This window comes from Mustela putorius, unplaced genomic scaffold (assembly GCF_011764305.1).
Source record: "Mustela putorius furo isolate JIRA1106 unplaced genomic scaffold, ASM1176430v1.1 tig00000135_pilon_pilon_pilon, whole genome shotgun sequence".
NCBI lineage: Eukaryota > Metazoa > Chordata > Mammalia > Carnivora > Mustelidae > Mustela > Mustela putorius.
The window spans coordinates 6,674,483-6,695,818 of record NW_025421292.1 but is presented as its reverse complement, the minus strand read 5'-3'; the positions used below and the strand labels follow the sequence as shown (position 1 = coordinate 6,695,818).

The 21,336-nt window shown below is 36.0% G+C and overlaps 1 protein-coding gene across 3 annotated transcripts in view; it reads left to right on the top strand.

Annotated features, from left to right (window-relative positions):
- Positions 1-21,336, top strand: part of KCNQ5 (potassium voltage-gated channel subfamily Q member 5) — a 553,330-nt gene that overhangs the window by 265,631 nt on the left and 266,363 nt on the right. The gene's annotated exons all lie outside the window — the stretch shown is intronic.

The window sequence follows — 21,336 nt, the reverse complement described above, 5'->3', positions numbered from 1 at the left end:
CTGTGGATAAGTCTGCTGCCAGTCTAATATTTTTACCATTGTATGTTACAGACTTCTTGTCCCCTTCCGGGATTTTCTCTTTGTCTCTAAGACTTGTAAGTTTTACTATTAGATGGTGGGGTGTGGACCTATTTTTATTGATTTTGAGGGGGATTCTTTGTGTCTTTTGGATTTAGATGCTTGTTCCCTTTGCCATATTAGGGAAATTCTTTACAATAATTTGCCCCAGTATACTGTCTGCCCCCCTCTTGCTTTCTTCTTCTTCTGGAATCCCAATTATTCTAATATTGTTTCATCATATGGTATCACTTATCTCTCATATTCTCCCCTTTTTGCTCAGTTTTTTAATTCTCTGTCATTTGGTCTTCTATATCACTAATTCTTTCTTCTGCCTCTTTATTCTAGCAGTAAGAGCCTCCATTTTTGTTTGCACCTCATTAACAGCTTTTTTGATTTCAGCTTGGTTAGATTTTAGTTCTTTTATTTCTCCAGACAGGGCATTTATTTCTCCAGACAGCATTTCTCTAATATCTTCCATGCCTTTTTCAAGCCCGGCTAGCACCTTGAGAATCATCATTCTGAATTCTACATCTGACATATTACCAATGTCCGTATTGATTAGGTCTCTGGCCTTTGGTACTGCCTCTTGTGCTTTTTCTTTTTGTGGTGAGTTTTTCCACCTTGTCATTTTATCCAGATAAGAATATATGAGCAAGAGAATAAAATACTAAAAGGGTGGCAAAGATCCCAGGAAAAAATGTATGCTAACCAAATCAGAAGAGACCCCAAATCATGGGGAGAAGAAAAGGAGTAAAGTTTAAAAATATTTTTAATTAAAAAATATATATACATATATATTAGATTATTATTATATAATATATAATATATTTATATAATATACAACTATATAATTAAATTATATATATAATATATATATTAGACTGGTGAATAGAACACAGCCACCCACTTGATTTTGGGTGTATTTTGGTCTCTTAGAAGAAACTACCTCCCAAAATTTAGAAGAAAGAAAAATTTATATATATACAAAAATAAGCATAAACATGATGAAGGGATTGAATATGACTGTAAAGATGAAAACTTTTAAAAATTCTGGTAAAGGAATTGATAAGGTAATTTGGTTGGAAAAAGAAAGTGGAGAGTATTTGCTCAGGCTGGAGATTAGAACAAAGCTCTGTGCTAGATTTAGGACATATTTTCATCTATTAGAAGAAATTGTATCCCAAAAATTTTTAGAAGAAAAAACCTTTTATCTATATAAAAAACAAAGCTAGATACAATGAAGGATAAAATATAACTATAATAATGAAGGTTTAAAAAGATTTTTTTAAGAAAGGTATTGTTATGATAAACTAGTTAAAAATGTTAAAAAAGAGGAAAAGTTAAAAAATAGAATAAGAAAAAAATAAAATTTAAAAAATCTAATTAACTTTACAAGACTAAAGAATCATAGGGAGAAAGCCATGAATTCCATGCTTTCCTTTCCCCTCCTCTGGAATTCCACTGTTCTCCTTGATCAGTGAGCTTGGTCTTGGCTGGATGTTCTTGATGATCTTCTTGGGCAGGGTCCTGTTGTAGTGATTCTCAAGTGTCTTTGTCCAAGGTGGAATTGTGCCGCCTTTGCCAGGGACCAGGCTAAGTAATCTGCTCAAGTTCACTCTCGGGAGCTTTTCTTCCCTGAATGCTTTCCCTAGCATTTTGGAGGATGGGAATGAAAATGGTGGCCTTCTAATCTCCAGCCTGGAGGACCCGAGAGCTCAGGGCCTCACTCCTCAGTGCACCCTCAGAGAAAAGCACTCAATCACTCCTGTCTCCCTGGTCTCCGGCCAAGCTCCGAGTTCACCCAACCTGTTATCAAGTGTTTCTGTCTTTGGTACATAGCCCCGTTTGGAGACTCCAAATCCAGGCGATCCTGCAGCTCTGTTCTTCTGGTGGAGGAGGGAAGTCCTCCCTGGATCTGCCACTTGTGGGGTCCCTGCAAAAAAGCAGTGGCGTGATTGTGCTGAGGATTACAGCTTAAAGTAATCCCAAACTGAGAGCTCACTTCTGGGCTCTGTCTCTGTAGTGGGCTTCGTCTCTGTAGCTGCCCCCCCCCCGCGCTCTGATACCTGCAAGCTCTGCTATACTCACACACCCCTAATCTTTCAGTGACCCCACGGGACGTGAGACCACACTGTCCCCATGAGGGCTCCACTCCCGCTGAGCCTCTGGAGCGATGCCCCTCAGTGGAGCAGAATTTTAAAAGTTCAAATTTTGTGCTCTGTTGCTCCGCTGCTTGCCAGGAGCTGGCCCCTTCCCCCCACGATCTATCTTCCCGTGGCTTAGGATTCACTTCTCCTCATGTCCTACCTTTCAGAAAGTGGTTGATTTTCTGTTTCTAGAATTGCTGCCCTTCTTCTCTTCAATCTCCTATTGGGTTTGTAGGTGTTCGGAATGGTTTGATAACTATCTAGCTGAAGTCCTGTGACCTAATGTAATCTCAGTCTGCTACTCTTCTGCCATCTTGACCCCTCTCCCTCTCCTTAAATTTTTGCCTTCCAAAATTTTCGTAATGGGACTGATGAAAATAAAATACAATGTACTTACATATTTCAGTTGATATATGTACTTTATATAGACAGTGCTAGAAATCAATAGATGCTATTGCTTCTTTATATTCATATGATTTACCTATTTTAAGTAACATTGTAAATTCATGGCTTTTGACAGCATTGTTAATTTCTTTTATGGTACTCTGATTGTCACACCCCCTGGAGGTATATTTTTCCCTATAGAAACTGCCCTCAGACATATTTGACAGCATTCTCACTTTCAGTGCTTTGAAAGCATTTCTCACTACTAATTTGAAGTACAACTTTATTTTCCCTACTCCGTAAGAGGGAATCAACTACTTTTCAGGGAGTTCTGACTTCTTTTCTGGAATGAAGAAACCAAAATCTAGGTACCATGGGTGCATGTCACACTGTGACTTGAATTGAAGATAGACATGATGGTATTTTCCAAGACTACTTAATAACAGAGCTAGGAGAGGCATTTTTTGAAATTTATATGAACTTCATGAAATATTATTATATCTTTAAATTCAATTTAATTAAGTTCTGCCAAAAAATATTCTATCATAAATGTTTTCATGTCACTTTTTTCAGACTATCATTTTTTCACCAGTCTAAATATGCCATGTAATAAGTTATCATATCAAATTATATGTTAAATTATGAGAATGTCTAACCTTTATGTAATTAGCTGTCATTTACTAGATCCTATATTCACTTCAGATGCAACTGAGTGTTCTCTTCATGTAAATCATCATTTTACATTTATTTTTTAGATAAATGTTATGTTTTCAAGATCTTTCCATGTTTACATGTATATAGTAGCCCCTCATATGACTATACCGTTATTGATCCATGCGATTTAGAGGGTTCCTAACTTCTTGACTATTAAAAACATGCTATAAGCAAATATTATTAAATATATCTGTTACCAGGTATGAGAGTGTCCTTGGGGTGTACGTCTAGAAGTGTAATTGTTGGATTATACGTTCTGTTCACTTCTAACTTTACTAAATATTAACAAATTGTGCTTCAAACTGGATTGACAGTTTTCACTTTCAACAGGAGCATATAAGACTTCCAATTTCTCCTAATTCTTACCAATATTTGACATTATCAGACATTTTAAGTTTTGCTACTTCTGATAACATGGAATGGCTTCTCTTCATTTTTTTGCTTTTCACTGCCTTAAATATAAATCAGATTGAATGTCTTTTCATACATTTATTTACCATTTGGGATTTCCATTTAGTGAATTTCCTATCCTCTTCCTTGCCTATTTCTTTTTTATGTCTTTTTTTCTAAATGATATTATATATTCTAAATACTTACCAGTTGTTTTATATGTTAACATATATATCTTTCAGGTACTTTATGTCTAGTATTATGGTGTCTTTCACTGTAGAGAAGTTTTGTATTTTGATGTATTGAATTTATCAATTTTTTATCATCTTGTGTGTAATATCATAATTTTTTCTTGCCCTGATGTAATAAGGATAGTCTACATCTTCAAGATTTTTTAAAGTTCTTTTTTCACATTTTGGGTCTTTAAATCATTTGGAGTTTCTTTTCATATATGGTATAAAAAAGTAAAACTAATTTCATTTTGTTTTCATTTCCAAAGGCAACTGTCCCAATATCATCACTACCCCATTTTCCTATTTTCTCTGATGATTTGTAATGCCTCCTCATGACACATCAAGATTCATGAATACTTAAAGAGGCTACAGGCTCTTGATTTTTTTTGCACAGATCTACTTTTTGTCTGTCCCTGTGCCCATCAGTATTCTTAACTGTGATATATTTAAGACATCTGGTAGGGCATCTTTCCCTCCTTATTTTCTTTTGTCTGGTTGTCTTGTCCAGTTTTGAATCTTTAGTCTTCCATATGATAATAAAATCACTTTGTTAGTTTATCCTCTCCCAAAAACACCCTCCTAGGGTTTGCTTGGAAGTTGACAGAATTTACTGAAAATTTTGAAAGAAATGATATCTGAATAACACTATGTCTTCCTATGCATTCATTCATCCTAGCTTACAATTCATTCCGGTCTTCTGTGAATAACAATAAATATCACAGAAACATGCATGCCTTTGTTTTATTTGTGGCTGGGAACCTTAAAGGTGTTGTCATCATTATGAATAGTATCTTTTTTCTATTTCATTTTCTTTTTTTCTCTTGCTGTTGTATAGAAACACTACTGTTTGGTCTTATGTCTTCCTACCTTGCTGAATTGTCTAACTAGTTTTAATAGATAGTTTCTTATTATCTCAGATTTTGTATGTAGATTATCAAGTCCGTCAGTTATGCCAACTGTTCTTTCTATCTTCCCAACTCAATTTTTTCTCTTACTGCTTTAGTTAGCTCCTCTGGTGCCGTATTAAATAGTAGGACTGAGAGAGTCTAGGTAGCTCAGCTAATTAAGCATCTGACTCTTGGTTTTGGCTCAGATCATGATCTTGCACCCATGAGATCGAGCCCTGCACAGGGTTCTGCACTCAGCGTGGAATATGCTTCAGATTTCCTCTCCCTTTCCTTCCCACTCACGCTCTCTCTTGAATTAAATAAATAAACAAATAAAATATTTTTAAAAAATAATAGGACCGATAGCATTCAAAGAGCAAATAGCCAAAGCAAAAAGAAAATGGACAGTTGGATTTTTTCAAAGTTTATGAAATAGAAAGGAATCAAGGTTAAAGATTACATTTTAAACTATTGGTTGTGGTAATCCAGCTTGATGATGTTGATAATGATAATGATGATAGCCATCATTTGATGAGTGAGTGTTGCTACATATCAGAAATTACACTCAATATTTTGTTTGTACCATATTTAATCCTTAGGAGAACCAGCTCAGAAAGGTTAACTGTTAAACTGTTATTATCACTATCTTAGGAATCAGGAAATGAGTCCTAAAGAAGTTTAGTGACTTGCTCATGGTCATATAGCTGAGGATTGATGAATACAGGACGCAAATCCGGCTATCTCCCTGAGAACCTTCAACATTAGACCATTAGCTAATTTCTTTAGTTCTGTGAAGGACAGAATAGAAGTAATGAACTTTAACTCCAGCATAAATCATTTTAAGTTCCTGATCACTTTTTTCTGAAATATATCTCTGATTATTTTCTCTGGATGTTTTTAAAAACAGGATTAAAAACTCATGTTTCTTATCGAACCCTTATTATGTGATAAGCATGATGATGCACTGAAAAGTAGCTAAAATGTCTTTAAAGAGATTTCAATGTACTAAAGCAGACAAATGAGGATATAACCAACTATAATTTCAGGAGGAATAAAAGAGATCTTATAAGTAAAGTATAAGCAAAATGCTACTTGGGATAAAAGCCAAGGAACAGATTAAATTACCTATTGAGACTCTTTCCAACTGGTACTTCAGCAATTCAGTCTTCATTTTTCAGCTTTTTGATTGTTCACTCACCAGTAAAAGAAAAAGAAGGATAGAGATAGGTAGATTTCTATGGAGCCTTGTTCATGTACATGAGTATTTTAATGAACAGAACAGAGGAAAAAAAAAACCAATAACAACAATATGGCACCCCACTAAGTAATAATTTTGTAAAATATATGATTGCCACTTCAAAAGCCAAAACATCCCAATTTAAATTTTAAAAGTTCAACACTATTACAGATATATTTAGTCTCTGAATTTTAGTCCTACTGTACAGAGGGAGCTTCATGTTACAAGTGGACGTGGGTGGTTCTAAGATCCATTTGCATAATTGTTAGTAATGCAGAACAGGGTACAGGCATCAACTGGGAAATACTCTTTTTCAAAAAGCCTGAATTTGCACAAGCAAATCTTGATAAACTTCTAAATACATCAGATGTCATAAAAACAAAGAAAAATGCCACCAAATGAGTGGAGTGAAATGAGAGAATCCATCAGTAATGTCTTTAGGAAAAGCAGAAGGCACTGACATTGTATAAAGTTGTTAAGGGAACCAGAAAACATCAAAAATGTTGATACTTTTACTTGGCTTATCTCTAACTTTCAGAAATTCATTTTTCTAAAAATCATTACTTTTTAAACTTACTATTGAGAATTTTGGAGTAATTATGAATATCGGATACATTACTATTATTCTTCTCTCCATATCAGTACATTTCACAAACATTCTAGGGATGGTTTAACTAATTTATCTGCATTCTGTTGGGTTTGTGTTTGACTGTGAGATGTTTTTCTGAAGAACTGAGGGAAGTTTGACAACAGTATATGCATTATTGTGGGAGGTTTATGGCCTTTAGGGTTGGGAACTCTTTTCTTTTTTTATTTAGGAAAAATAGATCTATATTTTATTTTCAACTTGATTTAGGTAGAGAGTTTTAATGAGACTAACAAGTTATGACTCATGCAGCTGTTGGCCTGTAATTAATTACAGGCCTAAGATCTATCAAAAACCCACTCTTCTGTGAGATTTCTAACACTTGAGTCTTAGACTCACCAATCTTCCTCCTCTACCCTTAAGGTGTAAGGTAATCATTGTCTGATTAGAGCTGCTGAAAAAAAGAACAGTACCTATGCTCTCGACACTTTTTGAAATGTTAAACAGATGATTTTTCCTCTGGCAATGTTTTCATCGATTTACTTATACCACCATTCCTTCTAGAACAGTTGATACTTCCCATACTTAAATGAGTGATGTGGTTTTTTTCTAGGTTTACTGTCTTCATAAAACAAAATGTGAAAATAATGTGAAAAATTCTGATAAGACTTCTTTTCCTGCTGAGCTCATGCTCTATTAAAAATATCTGAAGCACCCATTGTTGAATTTTATAGGCTCCTTTTGAAAATTCAAAGCCAAAACCTTTTAATGGATTTAGGGAAAAAAAAGAATAAGAAGAAGGAAAAATCCAGTATGAAACAAACACACATGGGATGGAGCTGATGCAGGGGGAAAAAAAAAAGAAAGAAAGAAAGCCATCAGAATAGAACATTTGCAAGCAAGGGGGAGAGAGAACATCAAATAGAGAGCATTGTGTATGCATAGAGGCCAGGGGTACCGGAGAACTGGATGGAAAATTTCCCATTGCTACCTGCAGGAAAATCTCTTGCTACAACTCATCACACAGCAGGCGATGAGTGAGAACCAAAGGAGATCAGGCAGCCGCCTGGGCTGCCAAAGAAGATAGGGAAGTGGAGAGAACAAAGAATGCAAGAGACTAGAAGCTATAATAAATCAGATTAAAATGACCAAAAGGGGTGGGTAGCAAGGGGGCGAGGAATGTCAACTTAATTGCTCTTAAAAGGCCAAATGTCAACTACAAGTGAGGCTGAATAAAGTACAAGATGCCATGGAAAGGATCTCATTAATAAAATCCAACTATATATTACATAGCAAATGACTATTGTCATTGCTTGATACATTTTAAGAATGCTTTACTTTAAGGGCATATACAATATGTCTTCTTCATTTGCTCAGAACTTACATGATGATTTAAATCTCTGCCACATCAAGAAGGTGTTCAAAGATATGACTCAGTTAAAAATTTTGATACATATAAAATCACCAAGGTTTGAATTCTTTTAGCAAAAGATGTCATGCTGTGATTCAAATGTTGTTCTTGCCTGAAGATACTCTTTGATCCTGGATATAACCTAGAGCCTATGATTGGGTCCATTCTTAGGAATATTACCCTGCTTTCCTTCACATATGTTCAAGTGAATCTCTGAAGCTGTGTATAATGTTGAGTGTATAGCAATAGGCAACATTAAGAGAATTCAATAGAAAGAGATTTTTTATATTTTTTTAAATGGGGTCATGACTAGCTTACCATAATAATGATCACACTCTTCTCTTGTCATATGTAAGTCACTTCTCCCAGCCTCTGTCTCATCATCTTTAAAATGAATTAATAACAATGTCAAACTCACAGGGGAATTGTGAAAATTAATATAAGATGAGAAATATGAAGCATTTATCTGAACAGCTGGCCATTTAGTAACTAGAAATGATTCAATAAATGTAAGCTTTCATTATTTTTTAATTGTCAGTATGTTAAATTCAAACACCATTTCAATTTAGACCACCTTTATATATATAACTAACTCAGTCTATCAGTGCATGGTAATAGAAAAGGAATATTTCTTGAATAAATATTTTTTAGTACACATTAAGAAATAGTTCCTGCCCCTAGGATGAACACAAATCAGCTGGGACAAATAGAAAACCTAATTGACAATTACGAAGGAAAGTATTAAATGCTATCAAATGGTTAATTAAGAATACTGAAAGAAAGACTTATCTTTCTAACTATATGATAGAACAGATAACCTGAAAATTCCTCTTAAAACTTCACCTAAAAATGCATAGCTGACTTGGCAGAAAAGTATGGGAGCTCTTAAAAGGCCAAAATTAAGAGGAAATCATGAATCCAAATAGAAGGCAGTTGGCATCTATATAATGTGCTTCTGCCATGTTTAGTGGCCTAGTGCTTGATCACACATACAGGAGGAAAGGAGGAAAAGCCTAGGGGGCGCTGCAGAAGTGTCTCAAGTAAAACAAAAACTGTTGAAGAGTAACTGCCACAGAGAAATAGTAAAATAGGGTAGAAAAACTACTCTGCAAGGCAAGAGACTAATGAAATTAATTTGTCTCAACAATAGCTCTTGCTAGAGGGAGGAAAAAGGTCTCCACTGAGAACTAGAAACCAACTCTTATGTGAAGTGTGGACTTGAGTTTATATGACTTTTATGTTCTCCCAAAATCTAAGTTTATGCCAGACATAAATAAAAGAAAATCTTCTCTGGAGGAATACACCTTAACCCAGGACTTCAAGAATTCTTACATTGTATACCCATGAGCTACATGAGTGAGGGTCAGCAAAACAAACAAATGCCAGACTCAGACCCTCAAAGATTGCACATACTGTATTTTTGCCATTTCAGAATATAAAATAGACATGTTAAATCTGTTCAAAGAAAAAATAGGATCCCATAAGTGTGACTAAAGAACAAAGGAACATTAGAGCTAACTAGGCATTATGGTTGAAAAAAGAATGAACAAAACTTCTATATGTATATATGTGATGTGTGAATATATGTATAATAAATGTGAGAAGCATTATAGATAGAGCTGAAAAAAAGAATTAGTGAAGTAGAATATAAATGTGAAGAAATTACCTAGAATGCAGCATAAAGAAGGAAAATATGAAAATTTTTGAAGGAGATATATTTAATCTTTTTTTTTTTTTTTTTTTTTTTTTAAATTTTTTTATAAACATATATTTTTATCCCCAGGGGTACAGGTCTGTGAATCACCAGGTTTACACACTTCACAGCACACACCAAATCACATACCCTCCCCAATGTCCATAATCCCACCCCCTTCTCCCAAACCCCCTCCCCCCGGCAACCCTCAGTTTGTTTTGTGAGATTAAGAGTCACTTATGGTTTGTCTCCCTCCCAATCCCATCTTGTTTCATTTATTCTTCTACCCACTTAAGCCTCCATGTTGCATCACCACTTCCTCATATCAGGGAGATCATATGATAGTTGTCTTTCTCTGCTTGACTTATTTCGCTAAGCATGATACGCTCTAGTTCCATCCATGTTGTTTGCAAATGGCAAGATTTCATTTCTTTTGATGGCTGCATAGTATTCCATTGTGTATATATACCACATCTTCTTGATCCATTCATCTGTTGATGGACATCTAGGTTCTTTCCATAGTTTGGCTATTGTGGACATTGCTGCTATAAACATTCGGGTGCATGTGTCCCTTTGGATCACTACATTTGTATCTTTAGGGTAAATACCCAATAGTGCAATTGCTGGGTCATAGGGCAGTTCTATTTTCAACATTTTGAGGAACCTCCATGCTGTTTTCCAGAGTGGCTGCACCAGCTTGCATTCCCACCAACAGTGTAGGAGGGTTCCCCTTTCTCCGCATCCTCGCCAGCATCTGTCATTTCCTGACTTGTTGATTTTAGCCATTCTGACTGGTGTGAGGTGATATCTCATTGTGGTTTTGATTTGTATTTCCCTGATGCCGAGTGATATGGAGCACTTTTTCATGTGTCTGTTGGCCATCTGGATGTCTTCTTTGCAGAAATGTCTGTTCATGTCCTCTGCCCATTTCTTGATTGGATTATTTGTTCTTTGGATGTTGAGTTTGCTAAGTTCTTTATAGATTCTGGACACTAGTCCTTTATCTGATATGTCGTTTGCAAATATCTTCTCCCATTCTGTCAGTTGTCTTTTGATTTTGTTAACTGTTTCCTTTGCTGTGCAAAAGCTTTTGATCTTGATGAAATCCCAGTAGTTCATTTTTTCCCTTGCTTCCCTTGCCTTTTGCGTTGTTCCTAGGAAGATGTTGCTGCGGCAGAGGTCGAAGAGGTTGCTGCCCGTGTTCTCCTCAAGGATTTTGATGGATTCCTTTCGTACATTGAGGTCCTTCATCCATTTTGAGTCTATTTTTGTGTGTGGTGTAAGGAAATGGTCCAATTTCATTTTTCTGCATGTGGCTGTCCAATTTTCCCAGCACCATTTATTGAAAAGGCTGTCTTTTTTCCATTGGACATTCTTTCCTGCTTTGTCGAAGATTAGATGACCATAGATTTGAGGGTCTATTTCTGGGCTCTCTATTCTGTTCCATTGATCTATGTGTCTGTTTTTGTGCCAGTACCATGCTGTCTTGATGATGACAGCTTTGTAATAGAGCTTGAAGTCCGGAATTGTGATGCCACCAACGTTGGCTTTCTTTTTCAATATCCCTTTGGCTATTCGAGGTCTTTTCTGGTTCCATATAAATTTTAGAATTATTTGTTCCATTTCTTTGAAAAAGATGGATGGTACTTTGATAGGAATTGCATTAAATGTGTAGATTGCTTTAGGTAGCATAGACATTTTCACAATATTTATTCTTCCAATCCAGGAGCATGGAACATTTTTCCATTTCTTTGTGTCTTCCTCAATTTCTTTCATGAGTACTTTATAGTTTTCTGAGTATAGATTCTGTGTCTCTTTGGTTAGGTTTATTCCTAGGTATCTTATGGTTTTGGATGCAATTGTAAATGGGATTGACTCCTTAATATCTCTTTCTTCTGTCTTGCTGTTGGTGTAGAGAAATGCAACTGATTTCTGTGCATTGATTTTATATCCTGACACTTTACTGAATTCCTGTATAAGTTCTAGCAGTTTTGGAGTGGAGTCTTTTGGGTTTTCCACATATAGTATCATATCATCTGCGAAGAGTGATAATTTGACTTCTTCTTTGCCGATTTGGATGCCTTTAATTTCCTTTTGTTGTCTGATTGCTGAGGCTAGGACCTCTAGTACGATGTTGAATAGCAGTGGTGATAATGGACATCCCTGCCGTGTTCCTGACCTTAGCGGAAAAGCTTTCAGTTTTTCTCCATTGAGAATGATATTTGCGGTGGGTTTTTCATAGATGGCTTTGATGATATTGAGGTATGTGCCCTCTATCCCTACACTTTGAAGAGTTTTGATCAGGAAGGGATGTTGTACTTTGTCAAATGCTTTTTCAGCATCTATTGAGAGTATCATATGGTTCTTGTTCTTTCTTTTATTGATGTGTTGTATCACATTGACTGATTTGCGGATGTTGAACCAACCTTGCAGCCCTGGAATAAATCCCACTTGGTCGTGGTGAATAATCTTTTTAATGTACTGTTGAATCCTATTGGCTAGTATTTTGTTGAGTATTTTCGCATCTGTGTTCATCAAGGATATCGGTCTATAGCTCTCTTTTTTGGTGGGATCCTTGTCTGGTTTTGGGATCAAGGTGATGCTGGCCTCATAAAATGAGTTTGGAAGTTTTCCTTCCATTTCTATTTTTTGGAACAGTTTCAGGAGAATAGGAATTAGTTCTTCTTTAAATGTTTGGTAGAATTCCCCCGGGAAGCCGTCTGGCCCTGGGCTTTTGTTTGTTTGGAGATTTTTAATGACTGTTTCAATCTCCTTACTGGTTATGGGTCTGTTCAGGCTTTCTATTTCTTCCTGGTTCAGTTGTGGTAGTTTATATGTTTCTAGGAATGCATCCATTTCTTCCAGATTATCAAATTTATTGCCGTAGAGTTGCTCATAGTATGTTCTTATAATAGTTTGTATTTCTTTGGTGTTAGTTGTGATCTCTCCTCTTTCATTCATGATTTTATTTATTTGGGTCCTTTCTCTTTTCTTTTTGATAAGTCGGGCCAGGGGTTTATCAATTTTATTAATTCTTTCAAAGAACCAGCTCCTAGTTTCGTTGATTTGTTCTATTGTTTTTTTTGGTTTCTATTTCATTGATTTCTGCTCTGATCTTTATGATTTCTCTTCTCCTGCTGGGGCTTAGGGTTTCTTTCTTGTTCTTTCTCCAGCTCCTTTAGGTGTAGGGTTAGGTTGTGTACCTGAGACCTTTCTTGTTTCTTGAGAAAGGCTTGTACCGCTATATATTTTCCTCTCAGGACTGCCTTTGTTGTGTCCCACAGATTTTGAACCGTTGTATTTTCATTATCATTTGTTTCCATGATTTTTTTCAATTCTTCTTTAATTTCCCGGTTGACCCATTCATTCTTTAGAAGGATACTGTTTAGTCTCCATGTATTTGGGTTCTTTCCAAACTTCCTTTTGTGGTTGAGTTCTAGCTTTAGAGCATTGTGGTCTGAAAATATGCAGGGAATGATCCCAATCTTTTGATACTGGTTGAGTCCTGATTTAGGACCGAGGATGTGATCTATTCTGGAGAATGTTCCATGTGCACTAGAGAAGAATGTGTATTCTGTTGCTTTGGGATGAAATATTCTGAATATATCTGTGATGTCCATCTGGTCCAGTGTGTCATTTAAGGCCTTTATTTCCTTGCTGATCTTTTGCTTGGATGACCTGTCCATTTCAGTGAGGGGAGTGTTAAAGTCCCCTACTATCATTGTATTATTGTTGATGTGTTTCTTTGATTTTGTTATTAATTGGTTTATATAGTTGGCTGCTCCCACATTGGGGGCATAGATATTTAAAATTGTTAAATCTTCTTGTTGGACAGACCCTTTGAGTATGATATAGTGTCCTTCCTCATCTCTTATTATAGTCTTTGGCTTAAAATCTAATTGATCTGATATAAGGATTGCCACTCCTGCTTTCTTCTGATGTCCATTGGCATGGTAAATTCTTTTCCACCCCCTCACTTTAAATCTGGAGGTGTCTTCGGGCTTAAAATGAGTTTCTTGGAGGCAACATATAGATGGGTTTTGTTTTTTTATCCATTCTGATACCCTGTGTCTTTTGACAGGGGCATTTAGCCCATTCACATTCAGGGTAACTATTGAGAGATATGAATTTAGTGCCATTGTATTGCCTGTAAGGTGACTGTTACTGTATATGGTCTCTGTTCCTTTCTGATCTACCACTTGTAGGCTCTCTCTTTGCTTAGAGGATCCCTTTCAATATTTCCTGTAGAGCTGGTTTGGTATTTGCAAATTCTTTCAGTTGTTGTTTGTCCTGGAAGCTTTTAATCTCTCCTTCTATTTTCAATGATAGCCTAGCTGGATATAGTATTCTTGGCTGCATGTTTTTCTCGTTTAGTGCTCTGAAAATATCATGCCAGCTCTTTCTGGCCTGCCAGGTCTCTGTGGACAAGTCAGCTGCCAATCTAATATTTTTACCATTGTATGTTACAGACTTCTTTTCCCGGGCTGCTTTCAGGATTTTCTCTTTGTCGTTGAGACTTGTAAATTTTACTATTAGGTGACGGGGGTGTGGGCCTATTCTTATTGATTTTGAGGGGCATTCTCTGAACCTCCTGAATTTTGATGCTCGTTCCCTTTGCCATATTGGGGAAATTCTCCCCAATAATTCTCTCCAGTATACCTTCTGCTCCCCTCTCACTTTCTTCTTCTTCTGGAATCCCAATTATTCTAATGTTGTTTCGTCTTATGGTGTCACTTATCTCTCGAATTCTCCCCTCGTGGTCCAGTAGCTGTTTGTCCCTCTTTTGCTCAGCTTCTTTATTCTCTGTCATTTGGTCTTCTATATCACTAATTCTTTCTTCTGCCTCATTTATCCTAGCAGTTAGAGCCTCCATTTTTGATTGCACCTCATTAATAGCTTTTTTTGATTTCACCTTGGTTAGATTTTAGTTCTTTTATTTCTCCAGAAAGGGCTTTTATATCTCTCGAGAGGGTTTCTCTAATATCTTCCATGCCTTTTTCGAGCCCGGCTAGAACCTTGAGAATTGTCATTCTGAACTCTAGATCTGACATATTACCGATGTCTGTATTGATTAGGTCCCTAGCCTTCGGTACTGCCTCTTGTTCTTTTTTTTGTGTTGAATTTTTACGTCTTGTCATTTTGTCCAGATAAGAGTAAATGAAGGGGCAAGTAAAATACTAAAAGGGTGGCAACAACCCCAGGAAAATATGCTTTAACCAAATTAGAAGAGATCCAAAATCGTGAGTGGGGGGAAAGGGGATAAAAAGAGGTTCAAAAAGGAAGAAAGAAAAAAAAAAAAAAAAAAAAAAAAAAAAAAAAAAAAAAAAAAAAAAAAAAAAAAAAAAAAAAAAAATAAAAAAAAAAAAAAAAAAAAAAAAAAAAAAAAAAAAAAAAAAAAAAAAAAAAAGAAAAAAATTTAAAAAAAAAAAAAAAAAGAAAACACCTAAGAAAAATGTAAATATATATATATATATATATATTAGATAAACTAGTAAAAAATCGTTAAAAAAGAAAAAGGTAACAGTTAAAAAAAATTTTACCCGAAGGCGAGAAAAAAGAAAAAAAGAAAAAAAAAAAAAAAATGAAAAAGAAAAAATTAAATTAACTGCAAGACTAAAAAAAATCACAGGAAAAAAGCCATGAGTTCTGTGCTTGGCTTTCTCCTCCTCTGGAATTCTGCTGCTCTCCTTGGTATTGAAACCGCACTCCTTGGTAGGTGAACTTGGTCTCGGCTGGATTTCTTGTTGATCTTCTGGGGGAGGGGCCTGTTGTAGTGATTCTCAAGTGTCTTGCCCCAGGCGGAATTACACCGCCCTTACCCGGGGCCGGGGTGAGTAATCCGCTTGGGTTTGCTTTCAGGAGCTTTTGTTCCCTGAGCGCTTTCCGTAGAGTTCCAGAGGACGGGAATACAAATGGCGGCCTCCTGGTCTCCGGCCCGGAGGAGCCGAGAGCCCAGGGCCCCACTCCTCAGTGCGCCCTCAGAGAACAGCGCCCAGTTACTCCCGACTGCCTGACCTCCGGCCGCGCTCCGAGCTCACCGAGCCTGCGACCGGTTCAAGGTAACACCGAGCTGCGAGCTTACTGTCAGCTCTGTCTCTGTAGCCGGCTTTCCCGTTCCAATACCCGCAAGCTCTGCGACACTCAGACACCCCTGATCCTTCTGTGACCCTGCGGGACCTGAGGCCACGCTGACCCCGCGTGGGCTTCGCCCCGGTTTAGCCTCTGGAGCGATGTCCCTCAGCGGAACAGACTTTTAAAAGTCCTGATTTTGTGCGCGGTTGCTCCGCCGCTTGCCGGGAGCCGGCCCCTCCCCCCGGGGTCTATCTTCCCGTCGCTTTGGATTCACTTCTCCGCCGGTCCTACCTTTCAGAAAGTGGTTGTTTTTCTGTTTCCAGAATTGCTGTTCTTCTTCTCCTCAATCTGCCGATGGATTTTCAGGTGTTTGCAATCTTTAGATAAGCTATCTAGCTGATCTCCGGCTAGCTGAAGCAGTCTCAGCTTGCTACTTCTCCGCCATCTTGACTCCTCCTCTCTGAAGGAGATATATTTAATCAGAATCCAGAAAGAATATGGGGAAGAGGTGCTATTCCAGAACATAATTAAGAAATTTCTAGAATTGAAGAAAAATGCTAATTATGAGTCAAGTAGCCAAACTTATCTTAAGTGAATTAATACAAAGAAATCCATACATATCATATACAAACCATAGAACACAGAAGATTCCTACAAGAAACCAGAGGGAAAAGTAAATAACATAAGGAGTAGCAATTAGATGACAACTGATTTCTCAAGAGCAACAATGGAATAAAGAAGATAATGGAATGATTTTAAAGTTCCAAGAGATAAATAAATTAATGGCAAGTATAATTGTATGCCTTTCAAAAACAAAGACAAAATGTTTCTCTTTAGACATTTAAAAAAATAAATATGGAAACCTAAAACCAAAGAATTTATTACCAAGAAACCCTCACACATATTTTTCTAAAAGATGTATTTAAATAAAAAATTAAATTATCCCAGAAAGGATATCTTGTCTGAAAGATAAGAAAGAATGGTGAGCATAATTATGTAAATATAAGCAAATAAATTTTATGAACTAATTGTCATAGGGTTAAAAAAGAAAACTACTAAAAAACAATAGCAAATAAATTTGGAAGATATTAATTAGAATGAAAGTGTTCTATGAAAGGAGAAAAATTTTCCTGAAAGGAAAATCTGAGATGCAAGAAAGAATAGTGGACAAAGAAAAGAGTAAACACATACATAAATCTAAATAAACACTAACAATAAGTGATTAAGAAATAGCATTTAATTTTCAAAATAAACAAAACAACTAAAAATCTAGGTAACAGCATATACTTGGTGGTGGTGGTGGTAGTAATCAGAGTTAAAATGTTCAAAGGCCCTTGTATTATCGCAAAAAAAGGGCGAATGTAATGTAAACTTAAAGTTAACTACTCATATGAGAAATTAGAGTAAGCACTAAAATAATAGAATTCAAGAGTATAATTCTAAAACTAGTAAAGTTAATTTTTCTAAACAGAAAAATAAGCCAATTAATTCAAAAAGGGTTAAAGGAAAAAATTAGAAAAAGTTCAAATATACTGCTAACTGAGTAAATGAAAATAAACTAAGTACTCTAATTAAAGGACAAAGGTTGAGAGTTTTTTTTAAAGCTAACTATATTATGATTATTAGAAGCCCACTTAAAAATAAACAACACAAAAATACTGAAAGTAAAATCATGAGAAAATATGTACCAAGAAAACTAACCAGAAGGAAGTTGGTATAGCTGTATTAAAAGTAGAAAAATAAATTTTAAAACAAAAACAATATGAGAGACAAAGAGGGCTAAAACATTAAATAAAACATTAAAAATTGGCAGAACTACAAGGAAAATGGACAGATCCAGTATGCTGAGAAGTAGCAGGTAACAGTGTATTCTCAGCAATCCAGGGTAGGCTTTGGGGAAGGAAGAGGATATTTGTGCTGAGACTCAGAGGATCCCAGATGTTGGCCAGATGAAAAGGATAGAACTGCTAAAGGAAAACAAGTGCATGGACATAGAGAACATAGCGCTTTTGGAAAACTGCAAGTACTTTGATAAGACTCGGTGCCCAGAGGGCAGGCAATAATAAGGAAAAAATGAACTACAAATAGGAGTTTTATACATTTTGTTAGACTTTATCTTGAAGTAGGGAGTCGGTGAAGGCTGTTAAGCAGATGAAAGTCATGATCAAATTTTGACATGAGACCAAGAATTCTGGTGGTGTTGGGCGGAGTGGTTTAGATGGGGTCCAGACTGGGTCTGTGAAGGAACTACGTTTCTGGTCTCAGGGTCAGAGGATGATGCAGTAGTGACAGCAACTCCAAAACCAAGTATGGCAGTTCACATTTTGTGGGTCTTCACTTCGCTCTGGAGTGCCCAAGCTGAGGAGTTTCCTGCTTCACCTAGCCTTGGCGAATAACCATCATTTGGCCATATGTAAGGACGTCCTCTTTTCCCTCCCCCCGCCACATTGCATTACTGGATAGTCCTCATTCACCCACTTACTTACTTATTCATTCAATATTTTTTTACCAAATTATCATTGCATAGTACTCTTTTATAGGCATTAAGAATATAGCAGCAAGCAAAAGGGGAAAAAATCCCTGCTTTCATGGAGCCCACATTCTGAGTATCTGTGTGTATGTGTAGGAAGATAGAGACAATAAACATAATATATAAGTAAATTATAAGGGACATTAGAAAGTGACAAGTATTGTGGAAAAATAAAAGAGGGTAGGGAGTCAGTGCTGGAGCAAACAAGGGATTCTAATTTTAAGTAAGTGCTCACAGGAACACCTCTAAGAAGGAAACCTGAACTAAGACTCAAAGGTGGTGAGGAAGTAAGCTGTGGAAACAGCTGAAGGAAGAGTGTTCCAGGCAGAAGCAGGGTCCCTTTAACATTTGTCACATCTATTGACTTAAATGAGTTAGAGCAGTTACTCTGACACTTGAAATTTACCTTTGATGCTTCCTAGGATACATACCTTATATACATCCCTATTTCTCCCGTAGGATCAGAATATTACATTTAAAGAGGAAGTGATTTTAAAAACTGCCATAAATACACAGAATTACCCAGTGCCTTGAAGTTTTTCTTTTTCTTTTCTGGCATTCAACCCAACAGTTCTCACTGTTAACCTCTGTAGTAAATTGGCTTTTGTATAACAACTTGAGTGGCATTGAGTTTTGATAGATGGTCAAAACATCTTTGTTAGGAATGATATACAAATTGTTCTGGAAGATTATGTTGCAAATTTTTATTCTGAAAGCAAGAAAGGCTAAAAAAACCAAATTTCTTTGTAAATCAAATATTAGGAGATGGTGAAAATGAATTTCCCTCCAGCTTTGTCTTAGTTGACAATTCTTGGGGATAAGGTTGATTATTTTTACGATTCCTCATGGAGACTGTCAGAACTGTCTGATCAAGTGCAGAAGGAGATTGTATAAAGAATAATATTCACATAAAATCATTTCTTTTTGAAGCTAAAGAAGAAAATTTGTCTTACATAGAGGGAAATTCAGGTCCCTTACTTCGGTTGTCTTGTTCTTAGTAAAAAATTTGGTACAATAACTTCAGAGGAGCAATTAATCTCAAAAAGAGTAAATAACATGGTCACACAACTATCATGTAGTCAGACAAGGATTTTATTAGATCCTCCCCTGGAAACTAAAGCCCTGGACAGAGACTCTTAGCCACCAGTGGTTTCCTTCCTAATGAAGAAGGACTAGCAGTGCTTGTTACTTGAGAATGTCCGTGAGAACACACCCACATAGGCCTCAGGTCCATACATTCTTATTCAAGTTCAAGGTGGGGTCTGGGAGCTTGTATTTTTTAAAAAGCTCCAAATGATGTAGATGCTCATCCTGGGTTGATAACCACCACAACACTAAGTTACTTGAATTTCAACTGAAGTGCCAAATGACAAGATCTGGCCCTACATCGGATGAACAATTCAGAAGCATTCCATTGACAGCGTGATTTTGTTGTTGTTGTTTTTGAAAAAAAGACCTTTTGGGGGGGGGGGGATGCATGCAGTTTTAAAGGATTCTTTAAGAGAATATAGCACCAAAGAGAATCAGGGTTAGGACAAACATTAACTGATACTTTGAATTATTCATTACCATGTACAGTATAATGTAGTCGATGTACATGTTATTCAACCACTGAAGATATATCCATAACCTACCTGTAATAGGCCTGAATACTGACTTAATGTTTAACTAGATATATATTGAAACTTTTTAAAGAATGGGAAAAGGACCTTAGAAGCTTTTTTCTTATATTCAAAATATCTAATACTAATTCCCAAAGGTTTATGAAGGGGTACAGTTCAGAAGGTTTTTGTATCCACTCCAGAGAATATAATTATTTACTAGAAAATTCAGTGAGATCCTTACTAGGTGAACTAGACAAATTTTAAATTCCAGAAGTTGGACATTGTAGAAAAGTTTCTTTCATTTTAAAACAATGTGCTTGAGTCACAAAACTTAATAATATCAATATAAACATGATTTGAGTTCCAAAAGTTCATTTCTTAGCAAGTCTATTAAATTATAATGAGATTATTTATGTTACAATAAAATGCCCAATTAGAGTTTGTAAAGGAGGTCATATTGTAATTGAAATGTTATATAATTGCCCTGAAAAATAGTAGAAAACAATTCTTCTGTAATTACAGTATTTAAATCAAATCTTTAAACTGACTTCTATAGTGGGTATAAATGCATCAATGGAATGTCTTACAGAAAGCAAATTTTAACTTTGTATGTGTACTATGCCTTGAAGGCACCCTCTATAATTGTTTATTCAATAAAATGTATTGATGATGATCTCCATTTTATGTTAGGGGAAGATTATAAAAGAAAGTCACATATGCCTAGATGTTTAAAAAACATTTTAGAGTAGTAGCTTTCAAACATCAATTAATAAACAACTAAGGAGCCTGTATGTTTAAAATGCAGATTTAGGTTCAAATTACAGAAGTTTATATTCAGAAAGTCAGATATCTAGGAGCCTATAATTTTAACAAATACAAAATAAAAGGCTATAAAATTTGTCTGTAACTGTTTTTGCTTTACACTTGTTGTCCTGGTATAATTTTTAATAACACACTTCTATCTCAGTGTGCTCATTTGAATGATAAATTATGGTCAGCTGAAGTATAGAGTGCCTGATATTTCCCAAAGTCTCCCAGTGGTAAAAGTTATGCTCCCAGAATTCCTAGACATCGCCCCCATCACCACCACCATAGTCACTGGTGCCTTCAGCTGTGTGATGCTCACGGAGTCATGTCTTAAAAACCCACAGACAACTCAAGTACTTTAGAAACTACTCCAAAGGAAGTCTCCTTAGGTATTCTCTTGCTGGGGAATCCTCAGAAACCTTTTCTTTTCTTTTTTTTTCTTTTTCTAGTAAGTTCTTACGTTCCACATTCTAGTATTACAGCTATTCTATGTAAAATAGATAACAAGAATAAAAGGCCCAAACATAAATATGGAGAAAGCAGAGCATATTTTGGATAATGGTGAGAACAGAATACTCTAG